Raw genomic sequence first — 17206 nt, forward strand, 5'->3', positions numbered from 1 at the left:
ACCCAAATATGCAATGACGATTGATCAGCACAATTAAGATTCCACTGACTGTCAAAAAAGGATTCATAAAAAAGATAAGTAATTGTACACTGATATAAAACCTTATTATACAAATAAATCAAGTTATATTCAAAACATACGAGTGCATTAAGTTTGGTAAATCATCAGAGAGAAATATCCCCAAATTAAAGACATTACCAAACCAATATTATAGAATATTTCTTTTTCTTACTTACTGGAAAGAAGCTTTAGTTAAGTCAACAACTTACTACGGAAAGCAAGAAAGAAGCTTAATATTTCTAAACGAGCTGATTTAAGAATTAAGCAATTTTATGCCAAATATTAAAAAAATTATTTCAATACATCAAGTGCAGCCATTACATTCATTAAAATCAAATTCTGGGGCAATTATAATCTATGATTTTGGATCTTTTGCAAGTTTATTTTGCATCTTGTTTATATCTCTAAAGTTCAAAATAATAATAAAGCATAGATCTAAAAAATCATTTTTTCCCCCAAATCTGTTATGCATATTCTTAATCTACTTCAATAATACTTAAGCTATGTATGCACAATTATTTGTATTGATATGTTGTATGCTATATATTATAGAGAAAAATATAAAAGGGTTAATGAAGAAAAAGCCTGGGAATCCTTAATTTAAACTATAAATTTTTAAAAAAATACTCTGCTTTACACAGCTTATTCTTGGTACTTTCAGATGTTATGCAATATATAAATATAAAGAATGAAATCTTATGGAAATATATGTGGCTACTTATATTTATTTGTCTGTAGGGGGGGGGGAGAAAATCAGAGTAAACGACAAAATTATCTACAATCAAAAGCTTAATTGTACAGAAAAATACAGTTTTCCATGAACTGAAACTAAACAGAGTGTTTAAAAAATTAGAGTAATGTAAAGCTCAACTGAGGAAAATTAATATTGAATTTGAGTTCTACATTTCCAGTGTTTATAGAAATCAGAGTTGTGCTCTTCTGATATTGGGATTACATTCAGAAATGTATATATACAAAATATAGATAATATATTTTGATTTATACATACAAATCATGTATATTTACTTCTTGAATGTATTTTACGTTTTCTGTTTGGTTTACTGTTACATACATACTGACATAAAATTTTGATTGAAAATAAAGTTTCTCAAGTTTACTACTAAATACATGAGTAATTTTTTTCTTTAGGCGAACGATTCCTTTTTTAAAAAAATTCACTTTATTCTCATATGAGTTTATTAATTAAAATTAGAAAATTAACAAACTTTTGAAGATGCTTATTATTAATTAATGGTTACTATAAATTAATAATAAGCATCTTCAAAAGTTTGTTAATTTTCTATACTATTTTTCTTTCCGAAACGAAATTTTATGTCCTATGACGTAAACAGCCTGAAATTTTCAAACAATTTTTTGGATTAAAGGCTCTAAAAATGAAAATAAATAACATAAATTAAAAAAAAAACGGATTATTCATTCTCTCGGCAATGCTTTGCTCATTTTCCTAAATAATTGAAACGTATTTTCTTCGAGATAAAGCGCCAAATATGACACATTTAAAGTAACCCCATATTTCTGCGCATGCGCAACTGAACTGTTATCATGAGGAAAAGCACGGAATAAGTCTGTATTTAACGTCGCGTATCAAGTATCACGCTATAAAACACGACATATCATCACGATATTTCGTCCATCTCTGCGCATGCGCTCGCCACACAATTTCGCCAAGACCTGGTAAATCGCCAAATTTAGTTGCGAGTTGCGTTTCCTAGGGAGAAAATAAAAATACGCGTCCGGCCAACCATGATTTTCGCCTCCCGCGTACTTTTACGCGTTTCATCCCTGCCAGGAACGTTGTTTACTCAATTGCTTTAAAAAAGAAAAGAAAAGAAAAAAAAAAAAATAAACTACGATTATTTTTTACTTGCTTTTATTGCGTCTTAATTCTTTACTAGCATAAAACTTTTCGTACTTGCCATTGTGTTAACCCCTTTTATTTTAGTCTCTTGCACTTAGTTCGAACAGCTCAGCTAAACAATTTAAAGATATCAAAAATTTAAAAAGAAAAAAAAACTTCAAATATTTAAATCATTATCAGTATGCTTAAATACTTATTGCCCAGTTAATGGGAAGTATTAATTAGGAAATTTTCATAATTCGATTAGGGGTAGGTCCTCGTTGCTCAAGGTACCCAGGTGTTACACCTCTGCTGCTGGCTGTTGAAGTGCACTTTCGTTAGTTTGTTTCTGCAATAAGCAGAAAGACGTAGTTTTGGGGCAGCAAAATATATTTGTGTTTTTTGATGGTGAGTGTTTCATTGTTGACAAACATGTGCAATTATTTTTTTCCATAAGATAAAATATAATATTTTTTGTATAGGGTGTAGTGAAATTAATCTAGTAAAGGCACTGAGTGAAAAGGGTTGCTTACTCGTTCGTAATGTACTTTTATAGAAATGTATATGTTTAATATTTATTGCAGTCAAAAGATGAGTAATTTACTGTATTATGTAAAATGATATAAATACTGATACAAACTTTTTTTTATTTTTTAGTTCGAAATAAAAGGAATAGGAATGCAGATTTGACCTGGTAGTTAATTCACTGTTTTCTTCTGCAGTATTCTCTTTATTCTTATTAGTATGGTTTATGCATATAAGAGTGTTCATACTAGACTGATGGGGGTTTTTTATTAATTTTGTTCCGTGAATAAAGACACTAATAAAATTATTTTTGTATTAATCCATTAACGGCAGTTTTTAGACAATTTTAAAGTTGTGGTAAGGCAAGTTGTTTCTATTTTTCATACGTTAAAAGGAAATATATTAATTGTGGTCTATGATTAGTTTGCCAAGTAGTAATTATTGAAGAGTTATCAATTGGATATGCGTTCATTTTATCCAGCTTTGTGTGCTGCTGTAGTTGGATAATTATTTCTGTAATTTTACCTTCGTTCTTCTAATGTAGACGAAAGAGTAAGCTTAGGTTATATTATATTTCAGTTTGGATACCTGTTTTGACTAAGCTCATAAAATTTTTATAGGTAGTGTAAATACTTTAGGTTGTTAATTTATATTGTAATTATATCATAAATGAAATAGCTTAGTTCTTCGTTAATTAATGGAAGTATTAGTTGTTAATACTAATTCCATACCAAAGAAAAATTTTCGGCTGATCTTTAGAATATGGTAACTGGTAGTTTGGCGACATTTTGGAGGCGATAAAGGTTACTACCTGGGACTTTGGTAATAATGTGAGCAGTACTCAGTTCCGATTAAGCATTATTTTGTGTGAGGGAAATGAGAGATCATGGGATATGTCGTGATATTAATGGACGAATTACGGTTCTTTAATCGAAAAAGGGGGGAAATCGGGAAAAAATCTGGAAATTTTGTATTTAACTTTATTCTGTGTTGTGTGAAACAGTGTTCGTTAATTTTTGGATCCCATGGCCCTAACTAAAGGGAATTCGAAATGGGTATTTAGTGGGATTGAAAGGGGTAGTAATAAGTGTTTCTTTAAGGTTGTGCGAGATAGAAGTAAAGATGTTTTATTAAGTTATATATTTTACCTGGTACCTTGCTGTGAACTATAAGTATGATTTTAAAGATCCTGAAACAGAAATAAGAAAAGTTTATCGGACACGTAATCAAGATTCTGAAGAAGATTAGGTAAGTTAGTATTTTTAATTATTTGAGGATATTATTTTTATGCATTGTTCTAAATGTAAGGTGGAAGTAAAGTAATTTGGTATTATTGGGAAAATTCTTATTAGCAATGATTTAGTTTAAAGTAATTAGGATTGTAAGCTAATTTTTATTAATTTAATGTATGTGCTTATTTATATTTTAAATAGTGTTTTTGAATTTAATTATATTTTAATTAATTAGTTATTTTGTGAATTTTATGTTTGTAGGAATTTGGTATACGTTTTAGTTGAAGTAAACGTGCATGGAAATAATTTAAATATTTGACACTAAGTATTTGTAATGTTCGCGGTATGAATTCGTTGGTGACGTTTATAATATAATAGATAATTTAGAGGTAAAAGTTTTTGGATATTTTATTTATTTTATACGTGGAAATGTTCATATTTGGAAAGGGTATATACTTTTTCGTTATTAGGTAATTTCATATATGTTCCTTTTAACGGGTTTAAAGATTCAGAAAATTGTCATGCATTTTCGTGAAATTTTTCTAATTTATGAGAAAAAAGGAGTGTACATGGATATGGTGAAGAGCGTGCGCAATGCCATTTTTGTGCAATTCTGGGATTTTTTTTTTTAAGTAAAAATAAGTCGACGTCTACATGGTTTAGTGATATTTTAATTAAATGATAGTTATTTTGTGAATTTTATGTTTGTAGGAATTTGGTATACGTTTTAGTTGAAGTAAACGTGCATGGAAATAATTTAAATATTTGACACTAAGTATTTGTAATGCTTGCGGTATGAATTCGTTGGTGACGTTTATAATGTAATAGATGATTTAGAGGTAAAAGTTTTTGGATATTTTATGTATTTTATATGTGGAAATGATCATATTTGGAAAGGGTATATACTTTTTCGCGATCAGGTAATTTCATATATGTTCTTTTTACCGGGTTTAAAGATTCAGAAAATTGTCATGTATTTTCGTGAATTTTTTCTAATTTATGAGAAAAAAGCAGTGTACATGGATATAGTGAAGATTGTGCGCAATGCCATTTTTGTGTAATTCTGGGATGTTTTTTTAAGTAAAAATAAGTTGACGTGTACATGGTTTATGTGTATGTGTTATTTTGAAAAACGCGTAAGGAGTATGGTATTGTGCACTTTTTCCCAATTTTGCAGTTAATATTTGTCATGATTAAGCAGTTTTGTTACATAAAATTTCTAGCATAAGTGTAATTCGGCTCGTAGATTGTTGGAAAAAGTGTTCAGTAGATAAAAAGAAAAGATACATGTCTTTACTTCGTGAAGACAAAATGGCGGCGGGAAAAAAAAAATAGAGGGTTGCTGTAGGAGAGTTGGTCGCCAAATTTTCGCCCAAAATCGACAAGTTACCACAATGTAAAGATCAACCAAATTTTCAGTTAACATCCATGATGTGCCTTGTATTTGTGGTGAATGTTTTCATGGGAATTATTTATTTTCAATTAATAATTATGTGTTGCTTATTTAATTATAACTATGTTTCTTCTGTATGATTATTGTGCATTTTAGTATATCAGATTATATTTTTTTTATGCCTGAAAAGTGATACTTAAATAGCAGCTCACTTTCTTATTTCTGTGCATCAGGCTGAAACTTTGGCATAGTCCAACTGAAATGTTTTATGTAAACATAGAGGGAAAAAAAGCTAAATGTAAAGAGGAACATTAAAAATATTCAACAGAATTTTTAATTGTTAATTTCTTGTTAAAGTTGTTGAATTTTTAATTTCTTGTTAAAGTGCCCATCATATTTATTCACCAGAATTCAGAAGCTTACTTGTGAAATCCATGATGAAATGTTTTCAGAGGCTTCTGTGATGGCTGTTTCAGCAAGGAAAGACCAATTTTTGGTATTTATGTAGTATCTTTAAATACTTCTTGATCATTGGTGGAAATTTCTTCAACATTTGTGAATTGCCAATGGTTACTGCTGAGTTCTAGAGAACACAGGCCACCTGTAATTGTCTCTAAATTGCACTACTTGCCTGGTCGATGGGGTAATACATAAGTCCCCAAGTTCCCCTTCCCTCCGTCCTCCTTGTTTTATAATAAATCATAATTTAAATAAGTGAATTTTAGAACTTTTTTCATAAAATACTAAAATTGATGCTTTCTTTATTAGTTTTAGCATTATATGAAATAAGTTCTGTAATTCTCTTAATGAAAAGGGGTTCCATAATTCTGCAACTTATTTCCAAAAATAAAGAAAGGTCAGCTATCAACAAAATTAATGCTTTTCTTAAGAAATAGAAAATTTCAGCTAATCTTTGGAATATGGTAACAGGTAGTTTGGCGACATTTTTGAGGCGATAAAGGTTACTACCTAGGACTTTGGGAATAATGTGAGAAATACTCAGTTCCGATTACGCATTATTTTGTGTGAGGGAAATGAGAGATCATGAGATATGTCATCTGACATTAATGGACGAATTACAGTTCTTTAATCAGAAAAGGGGGTAAATTTGAAAAATATCTGTAGTACTATATTATTTTGGGCTGATCTTTGGAATATGGTAACAGGTAGTTCGGCGACATTTTGGAGGCGATAAAGGTTACTACCTAAGACTTTGGTAATAATGTGAGAAGTACTCAGTTCCGATTACGCATTATTTTGTGTGAGAGAAATGAGAGATCATGAGATATGTCATGTGACATTAATGGACGAATTACAGTTCTTTAATCGGAAAAGGTGGTAAAATTTGGAAAAATATCTGTAGTACTATATTATTTTGTATTAAGCTTCATTGTGTGTTGTGTGAAATAGTGTTGATTAATTTTCGTATTGCATGGCGCTATTTAAAGTGAATTCTAAATTTTTAATGTGTTTATCTGATAATTCAAAAGAATTGTTTGAATGGTTTATGAGTGTAGGTTTAATTGCGGATAAGTACGAATGTCCAAAATGTGGGAATGAAATGAGATTGTGTGAAAGGAAGGATATTACAGATAAGTTTGAATGGCGGTGCAAGAAATCTGGTGAAAATGGACATTTTGTGAAACGGAGTGTAAGGAAGAGTGTGTGGTTTGCTGAAAGTAGTTTGAGTATGGGTGAAATTTTATTAATTTCTTATTACTAAGTGAATAGACTGCCAGTTGACTACTGGATTTCGGATTTAGAAACTAGAAGTAGTACTGCAGCCGATTGAACTCTTTCTGTAGGGAAGTGTGCGTGCCATGTAATGAAGATTCTGAAGAAGATTAGGTAAGTTAGTATTTTTAATCATTTGAGGATATTATTTTTATGCATTGTTCTAAATGTAAGGAGTAAATAAATTAATATGGTATTATTGGAAAATTGTTATTAGCAATGATTTAGTTTAAAGTAATTAGGATTGTAATCTAATTTTTATTAATTTAATGTATGTGCTTATTTATATTTTAAGTAGTGTTTTTTAATTTAATTATATTTTAATTTAATGATCGTGATTTTGTGAGTTATATGTTTGTAGTATTTTGGAATACGTTTGAGTAGTATACGTTGAGTATTTTCATGCATTTTCGTGAAATTTTTCTAATTTATGAGAAAAAAGCAGTGTACATGGATATAGTGAAGAGTGTGCGCAATGCCATTTTTGTGCAATTCTGGGATGTTTTTTTAAGTAAAAATAAGTCGACGTGTACGTTGTTTAGTGATATTTTAATTAAATGATAGTTATTTTGTGAATTTTATGTTTGTAGCAATTTGGTATACGTTTCAGTTGAAGTAAACGAGTATGGAAATAATTTAAATATTTGATACTAAGTATTTGTAACTATTTTTAATGTTTGCGGTATAAATTCGTTGGTGACGTTTATAATATAATAGATAATTTAGAGGTAAAAGTTTTTGGATATTTTATTTATTTTATACGTGGAAATGTTCATCCTTGGAAAGGGTATGTACTTTTTCGCGATCAGGTAGTTTCATATATGTGCTTTTTACCGAGTTTAAAGATTCACAAAATTTTCCTGCATTTTCGTGCAAATTTTTGTAATTTATGAGAAAATAGCTGTGTAGATGGATAAAGTTAAGAGTGTGTGCAATGCCATTTTTGTGCAATCCTGGGATGTTTTTTTAAGTAAAAAAAAGTCGACGTGTAAATGGTTTATGTGTATGTACTATTCTGAAAAATGCGCAAGGAGTTTGCAATTGTGCACTTTTTCCCAATTTTGCAGTTAATATTTGTCATGATTAAGCAGTTTTGTTACATAAAATTTCTAGCATAAGTGTAATTCGGCTCGTAGATTGTTGGAAAAAGTGTTGAGTAAATAAAAAGAAGAGAAACATGTTTTTACTTCGTGAAGACAAAATGGCGGCGAAAAGAAAAATAGAGGTTTGCTGTAGCAGAGTTGGTCGCCAAGTTACCATAATCCAAAGATCAACCAAAATTTCTCTTTTTACTGCAAACAATAGATTTGCCTATTTAAAGTAATAAATTTATGTCAGTTTGTTTAAAAGTACGTAAATTTGTTATAAATTGTATTCCTATTGTTTTGAAAAGCCATTAAAAATTTACACATTTGAAAACTGCATTGATGCCTTGTTACTTTCACACTTCCAAAGTAAAATATATGCTTAATTATTATAACCTTAAATTTTAATTAAAAGTGTGTTTAAAATTTAGCTTTTTATAAAACGGTAGAACAACTGTATTAAAAATGTGTTTCTTTGGCAGTGGTGTAAAGTTTTGGTAGCAGGCTCATAAATTGACATTTTTAATGTTTGGATATATTATTTTATCTAAATTTTAATATTTTTCCGTTAGTGGGGGATTAGTTTGCCAGCTGTGTGCCAAAGTGTGAATTGTGGTACCCATATATATTGCATCATGATTTGCTGTGTGAAGTTTAATATAAGCAGTTGCAATACTGTCTGGTTCGTCTATATATGGCAAAAGTTTTCTTTTACCTATGTGCACACCAATCTGTTTTTGATTTAAAGAACATCAGACCGTTGCGCAAATTCGACATTGTGAACATTAAACATTACACATATATATGTTAACAAAAAGTAATAAATTAACAACCAAAACCAATGAAATATAAAGCCATTACAATTCCTTAATCTCCCAATAAAAAGATTCCATCGACTATGCTCTTTTAAACCAGAAGAAATCCCTAAATAGAAATGCATACAAATGCATTAAAGAGAAATACAATTAAAATCTAATACAATGTTGTCAAGAGGAGGTAGATTAGATGTCAGTTTATCAATCAATCGTTTTCTTAGGAAAACCACTGTGTTTCTGTTCATCCAAAATTAGCTGACGAACCATTTAATATTATTTAATTATTATAGGTCATTCAAAATTTTGAATGCCTCACACCGCTGCTTTCCTTTCAGTAATACATAAAAACAAATGAAATAAATTTAATTTGCCTATCAAAGTAAAAGTAATAGATACAATTACTAATATTAAAATTAAATTATGTAATCTTCTGGTCGAAAAAGCAGTTTACATTAACCAAAATTGATAAAGCAAGCAACAAATTTAGTATTTTATGAAGTTCTATAATTCTCTTACCTAAAAGGAGTTCCATAATTCTGCAACTTACTGTATTTCCCAAAATTAAAGTCATAAAAAATCATGGTACTTTTCCGTTTTACCGGCGCAAGCGATAAAGTCACTAATAATGGTGCAACCGATGCCAAACGGAATATTCTCGCTGGTAACCTTTTACGCCTCATTTTCAAAACAAGTCGCAGCTTTTTCTTATCAGATTGATTGTTTCTTTCAATACTGACATATAATTACATAGAATTTTTATCAGATAGTTCAGTTTTATGTCCAAGGCCATTTTCGGTAATTAAGTCAATTAGGATGCAATCACAGCGCTTACCCGAAGCCGAAAATATAGAAAAGGTAAAGTCAAGAGTTAAATTCATCAATTCTAATGAGAATGCATTAGCAAAGTAAAGTACTGCAGTTTTACATAATTTCTGAGTAAGCTGTTCGTACGAATTGAAATATTTTTTGCATTTAAACTTGGGTTCGAAATTAAGATTTAACTTGAAATTAATGTAGATAATTACTGAGAGCATTAGATTTTTGTAGAGAGTAGTTTACGTGAGAAGAGATCGCTTCGGGTCACGTGATATGAACCATGAAAGCGTAGTAAATTCTTAAATTAATGTCTTTTTACAAATTTATTGTCTTTATTTATCGGTTTTTTATAAAATTTTAAGCGATATTAAAATGTTTATGCCTTTAAAAAAAGAATTCTTAAAACTAACATTTTTTTAAATATTTTTTATGTGTATACTGTATGTTGACGCCAATAAAGTCTGCTTGGCGAGATTTGCGCCGGCGAAACGGAAAAGTACCAAAATCATTTTTTTTTTCATAGAAAATGGAAAATTTTTCTGCTGCAAACAACAGATTGCCAATTTATATGGAATTTCAAAATTTCAAACAAATCCTGTCAAATGTAGATTTATTGCAAATAGTACTAGAAACTTCAAGAATTTTGATACTGTATTTACTAATCTTCTTAAATGAGTATGTAATACAGTACAAAGTCTTTAATCCTGACGTCCGTAATCCAGAATGATCTATAATCCGGACCTCAAAGCTACCAACTTTCTGCGCATGTGCATAATACCTTTACGCATGCACATGTGCGTTTATGCATGCACATAATACGTTTACGCATGCACGTTTAATGTATAATGGACAGTATAAGCTAGGCTAAAATTATCTAATTATCTATTTCAGTTAATGTTGCAGATTGTTTTGTTCCTTAATCTTCTAATTGGATCCAGCTTATTATTTTTTGCATACTATTAGAGCAATTTTATAAAAAGTAAGCTTGAACTTTCGACTATGTCAAAAAGAGTTTCCAATTCTGGAGCTGCCAAAGGATCACAAAGCGAAAGTATGTTTCGATGTACCGCTTCCGATAGTGAAGAAAGTGACAGAGAGGTTATTGAAAACGAAAAAATTTCGATTGACAAGTTAGTCGGTGTTCTCAACACACTAATTACAGGACTTGAACAGTGGAACTGAACAAGAAAATATGTCTGTTTATAGAATTATAAAGTATTAGCAAAAAATTGGAAGCAACTTAAACAACTTACGTTGAAAGAAATGTTTAATAAAGTAAACAAATACATATTAAGCTTTTTTTTTTTGTAAATTTCGATATCCTTCAGATCATAATTGCTCTTTATTTAATAAATTACAGTTTCATATTTTTTATTTTATAATTTCTGCATGCCATCCTTCCAGATTTACATTGATGATCTATAATCCGGAAAAACCCCTAATCAAGAATCGCCGAGGTTCCGACGAGTCCGGACTAAAGACTTTGTACTGTATAATGTTTGAAAAAGTGTATTTTGAAAAGAATTACTGTTAAATTATTAACAATAACTTGCAGATAATTTAAAAAAATTTAAATTGTAAAGGTTTACAATATCAACTGCTATGATATCTCTTCCACTGAAAGAAATGTATGAAAGCCTTTTAGAAGTTCCAAATGTTTTTCTTGAAATGCTTACAATACTTAATTTTACAAAAATGGAAAGATTATCTTTATTTCTCACTTTTCAATAACTTTATCAAGTATGCAAACACTCTTTACCTAATGGTATTCCAATGGGAAGTTCTTACTCATCACACTTATGTAACTTCTGTTTATTTTCTAAAGAATACAAGTTTCTTAAAAACTTTTAAGAGGATGATTTGAATAAATTTGCTCTTACATTCAGGTATATAGATCATATAATTACATTCAACAATGATAATCGTATTAAAATTAGCAAAATCTATCTTAACTGTTTAAAACTAAGCAAGATTGGTAAGAATCAGTTAATCATAGCTTACCTGAATCCAAGCATTATAATCTAAAAAGAAATAAAACTTTTTGATAAAAGAAGAGAATTCAAGAGGTCAGTCACATCTTCTCAGATCATAAATTGAATCAGATTTTAATTGTGTTCCTATTTCTTTTTTTTCTTTTCATATACAGTCAAAAGTCGTTAATGTGGACACCCATAATCCGGAATGATCTATAATCCGGACCTCAAAGCTAAAATCTTTCTGCGCATGCGCCGCGTTGACACATGCACATAGGCGTTTCACGCGTGCGCGCAAGACGTTTACTACTGCGCAGACTACGTTTTCGCGTGTGCGTTTAATGTATAATGGACGGTATAAGCTAAAATTATCTAATTATCTATTTCAGTTAATGTTGATGATTGTGTTGTTCTTTAATCTTCGAATTGGATCAGGCTTATTATTTTTTGCAGACTGTAAGAGCAATTTTATAAAAGTAAGCTTGAACTTTTGATTATGTCATATAGAATTTCCGATGCTGGAGCTCCCAAAGGATCTAGAAAACGAAAGTATGTTTCGATGTCCATCAAACAGAAAACAAATTGCTACAAAAAATTGATAAAGGCATATCCTTTGTTTATCTAACCGTTCCGAAATCTGTTTATCAATTTCACGCTGCTCTGCGCGGGGAGGGGGGACGTCGCGGTGCGCAATGAACTGGAAGTTGATCTGTCAGCACTATCGTTATCTTCAGGGCAGATGTTTTTATTTTATTCGGCTTATAAATCCTTACTAAATGTAGTATTTAATCTCGATGTACTCCGTCTTTGATATAATTTAAATCAAATTCCTCATCATTATAAATATCACGAATACAAATCAAATAGTTTTCTGGTTGCAATTTTCTAATTTCGGCTATGTGTAAGGTATGCTTTATGCATGCGCGCGTTGAAAAAAATGTTTAATAAAGTAAACAAATAAATATTAAGCTTCTTTTTTTGTAAATTTTGATACCCTTTAGATCATAATTGCTCATTATTTTATAAATTACGGTTTCATATTTTTTATTTTATAATTTCTGCATGCCATTTTACCAGATTTAAACTGATTATCTATAATCCGGAATCGCCGAAGTCCCGATGAGTCCGGATTAAAGACTTTTGACTGTATATGTATTTTTGTATTTCTAATGTTTTTGGGGTTTCTTCTGGTTTAAATGCATTGAGTTGTTGGGTCTTTTTACATTTTTATTAGGAGATTTAGAGATTGTACTAGTTTTATATATAATTTCTTTCATGTCTTTGTTGTTTTGGTTCTAAATTTATTTCTCTTTTTGTCTATAATTAATTAATATTTCAGCAGCATTTTGCATGGAAATGATTTTGGATATATATATATATATATATTTTTGTAAAACTTTTGGTACTTTTCCGTTTCGCTGGCGCAATTCTCACCAAGCAGACTTTATTGGCGACAACACACAGTATACACGTAAAAAATGTTAACAAATGTTAGTTCTAAGAATTTTTTATTTTGAAGGTACAAACATTTTAATGTCCTTTCAAATTTTGTAAAAAATCCAATAAATAAAGATAATAAATTTGTAAAAGACATTAATTTAAAAATTTACTATGCTTTCATGGTACAAAATCCTGATTTGCCGGTTCATATCACGTGAGCCCAAGTGAGCTCATCTCACATAAACTACGCTACAAAAATCTAATTTTTGCAGTAATTATCTAATCTCAAGTTAAATCTTAAATTAAATCTTATGGAATAAAAGTTTAAATGCAAGAATTATTTCAATTCGTACAAACAGATTACTCAGAAATTATGTAAAATTGCAGTGCTAGGCTTCGCTCGTGCATTCTCGTCTATTTTCATTCATTACATCTTTCTTCGCCGACTGATGGCAGTTAAGTGAAATATCCCATTCTACCATCTCGATTCTTCTTCTCATCCTTTTGTCATTCCAGACATTATTTTATCTGATGCAGAGTAAAAGCGCGCTGTTGCGCACTATCACTCTCTTTCCATTCGACATAAGTCCTAGACTTTGCCTTTTCTATATTTTGGCCATCTGGTGAGCAATGGGATTGCATTTTAATTGATGTAATTACCACCCGCGAATGGCCTTAGGGCATAAATTGAACTCTCTGGTAAAAATTCCATGTAATTCTATGCCAGTATTGAAAGAAACAATCAATCTGATAAGAAATGGCTGCGGCTTGTTTTGAAAATGAGGAGTAAAAGGTTACCAGCAATAATATTCCGTTTGGCATTGGTCGTATCATTATTGGCGACTTTATCGTCTGCGCCTGCAAAACGGAAAGGTACCAAACTTTTCTGTAATACTATATCTTACACACATACGCATATATATATATATTTGAATTAAAAAAATTTTCTCGTTCGTTTAAAGCTAATTTAAATTAAAATTTTACATAAGATATAAAAAAATATGATAGCTGCTTTAAATATAATTGCCGACCTCGATATTAACGATTCTAGGTTTGGTGCTCTTTCCCTAAATTCATGTGTTTTCCAAGATTCGAGATCCTTCCATGATGATATAACAACCTCAAATTAAACAATCATAGCTTAGAGTACTTTCTGCATGTACCTAGTATAAATACCGCTGGCAAATAAACTGTGTCATCATCTTCTCCTAGCTTCTGCCACGCGAAGATCCACGGAGCTTTGCTTGTCCATCTAAAATGATATCGCTCCATTAACCTGTGTATACAAGAAATTATTGTAATTGTTTATGATAAAAAAAATGTATTATCTACAATGAATTATTCTAATGTACCTGGAAATAAAGATGGTAATTAGCTGAGCTTGGTTTGGTATGAACATCTTCATCCTGTCTTGTTGCTCTGTTATCATGACTAAGCATAAAAATATTACATATTTATATACACACACACTGACAAGCAAAAACCATTATGACCATCCCCACATTTTTCGATGAACTCATATAGATGACGTGGAGGGCATGTGATTAACTGGGAATGATATTTTACTGCTGCTGGAGAAGGTAAGGAATCATTCTTGCTCTTACTTTTGTGAGTGATAGGAAACGTTTTAAGTGAATTAGAGGACAGACTGTAATGGCCCAAAGACTTGGAACAAGTATCTCCAAAACTGCACGACTGGTCAGTTGTTGAGAATCTGCCTTTGTTAATATTCATGCAAAGTGGATAAATGATGGTGAAACCAGCATAGACACAAAGATGTTGGACGTCCATACAATCATCAAATGAAAAAGGATGTAGGAGATTGTCCTGCTTGATACAGCAAAATCGGTTCAGACAGTGTCTCAGCTGACAGCCCAATACAATGCAGGTCCAACTGCAAGTGTTTTGGAACACACAGTTCAGTGGACACTGTTGGATATGGGACTGTGCAGCAGACATCCCACTCATGTGCCTCTGTTGACCAAATGTCATTTTCAACTGTGTTTCAGTGGGCTCAGGAACATCGAGACCGGACCATGAATAAGTAGAAGACAATGCCTGGTCAGGTGAATCATGGTTTCTCGTTCATCATGTTGATAATTGTGTCAGGGTATGCTGTCTTCCAGGCAATCAGTTGCTTTCCCCCCACCCTCGTACAGCCGGTCATACACAGGCTGGTGATGGCTGTATAATTCTTTGAAGGACGTTATTATGGGCAGCTCTTGGGTCTTTAGATGTGGCAGAACAGACTATAAAAGCTTTTGACTATGTGTGTGTGTGTGTGTATGTGTGTAAGATAAAACATGTATAAATCAAAACTGTAATTTAACTAGCAATAGCCTCTTAATCCTTCCCTCTCTATTCTAAAAATAGTAACTAAACTAAAAATATTTCTGAATTGTGCCATTTCTAAATCAATCTATATCATACCACTGATACCACTGATATCATACCGCTGATGACTTAGCTAATTTCTAACTTAAACTGAAACTTACTGAACTCTTAATAGGCTATCATATTGGATAACTGCACATGTTTGCATTCAGCTCTTTTGCCGCTCAGATAGTATTTTGATGCTTTTTTCTTATCTGAACAGTATCGAAAATGTAAATGTTCTGAATAGGCAGGATTAGAGTGCCAAGTGAATTGTAGCTGCAAATGTGAATTGAAAGAAAGATAATTATAATATGCTTCGATAGCGAAATTTGCTGTTCACTACAGAATCAACATTCTACGTTCTGTGCCATCAATACTGGAAAGTCTTTTCATAACATGCATATATACAGTCAAAAGTCGTTAATCCGGACTCGTCGGGACTTCAGCTATTCCGGATTATAGATCATCACTTTAAATCTCGTAAGATGGCATGCAGAAATTCTAAAATTAAAAATATGAAACCGTAATTTATGAAATAAAGAACAATTATGATCTAAAGGGTATCAAAATTTACAAAAAAAAAAAAAAAACTTAATATTTATTTGTTTACTTTATTAAACATTTCTTTCAATGTAAGTTGTTTAAGTTGCTTCGTTTTATGTGATAATACTTTCTCTTTAATTCTATAAACAGACATAATTTCTTGTTCAGTTACAAAGTTCCGCCGTTCAAGTCCCGTAATTGCTGTGCCGAGAATACCGACTAACTAGTCAATCGAAATTTTTTCGTTTTCACTAACCTCTCTGTCACCTTCTTCATGTCTTTATCCATTTTTTGCAGCAATTCCACTTTTTGTTTGATGGACATCGAAACATACTTTTGTTTTGTAGATCCTTTGGGAGCTCCAGCATCGGAAATTCTATTTGACATAATCGAAAGTTCAAGTTTACTTTTATAAAATTGCTCTTACAGTCTGCAAAAAATAATAAACCGGATCCAATTCGAAGATTAAGGAACAACGCAATCATCAACATTAACTGAAATAGATAATTAGATAATTTTAGCTTATACCATCCCTTATACATAAAACGTGCACGCGAAAACATATTCTGCACTTGCGCACAAGCATATGCGCAGTCGTAAAGGCCTTTCGCGCACACGTAAACGCCTATGCGCATGTGTCAACGTGGCGCATGCGCAGAAAGTTTTTAGCTTTGAGGTCCAGATTATGGGTGTCCGAATTAACGACTTTTGACTGTATATATAATTACAGAACAATTTTTTTTTAATTTTGAAAACAAAATATAATCATGCCTAGTATTTTCGGGCATTAAGCTGTTGAAAAATTATCAGTAAAGACATAAAGTAAGAAATCTAGAACTAATTCTATACAAAGACTAAAAATTTAAATTCATTAGTAATAAATTTCAAATAGTCTTATAAATGCAAAGAGAATCTAAAAAATGTTAAAACCAAAACTCTTCAAACAAGCAATGCCTTAATTAAAGAAAAATGAACACAATAGAAGAGGAATTCAATCAACCTCAATGCCACTTTGTCAGGGGAAGGAACCCTGAAATCAATTGAAATCTCTCTTCTGGAAAAATCCTTTGAAATTTAATACTTTTAAATTTCAATTTTTGGTCTTTGTGAAAATTAGCTCTAAATTTCTCACTTTATGTCTTTATATATATATTATTTTTAGAGTTTGTATTATTATGAATTCTTATTTTAATTGGGTGTTTGGATTTTGTGTTAAACCTCTTAAACATGATTGCTAATATTAATATCGTTGAGGAATAACCTTGCTTTGACTTCAATTGACTTTTAACTTTAGAATCTTTGCATATATATATACAGTAATTTATCATATAATATATATACTATGTGGTACATTAC

The 17206-nt window shown here is 30.9% G+C and overlaps 1 protein-coding gene across 2 annotated transcripts in view; it reads left to right on the top strand.

Moving 5' to 3' along the window:
* Window positions 1-2305: 2305 nt before the first annotated feature.
* Sgf11 (SAGA associated factor 11kDa) overlaps window positions 2306-17206 on the top strand; it is a 110175-nt gene continuing 95274 nt past the window's right edge. Inside the window, exons 1-2 of one of the 2 annotated variants that reach the window (XM_035370860.2) lie at window positions 2396-2478; window positions 2576-2612. The gene's annotated coding sequence lies outside the window, so the exon portion shown is untranslated. Of the gene's footprint in view, window positions 2327-2395; window positions 2479-2575; window positions 2613-17206 lie in introns of those variants that run through there. The other variant, XM_085815326.1, reaches the window with a different exon arrangement.

Source organism: Stegodyphus dumicola, chromosome 4, assembly GCF_044657685.1.
Source record: "Stegodyphus dumicola isolate Sdum_Otavi_A_Nest chromosome 4, ASM4465768v1".
Classification (NCBI taxonomy): Eukaryota; Metazoa; Arthropoda; class Arachnida; order Araneae; family Eresidae; genus Stegodyphus; species Stegodyphus dumicola.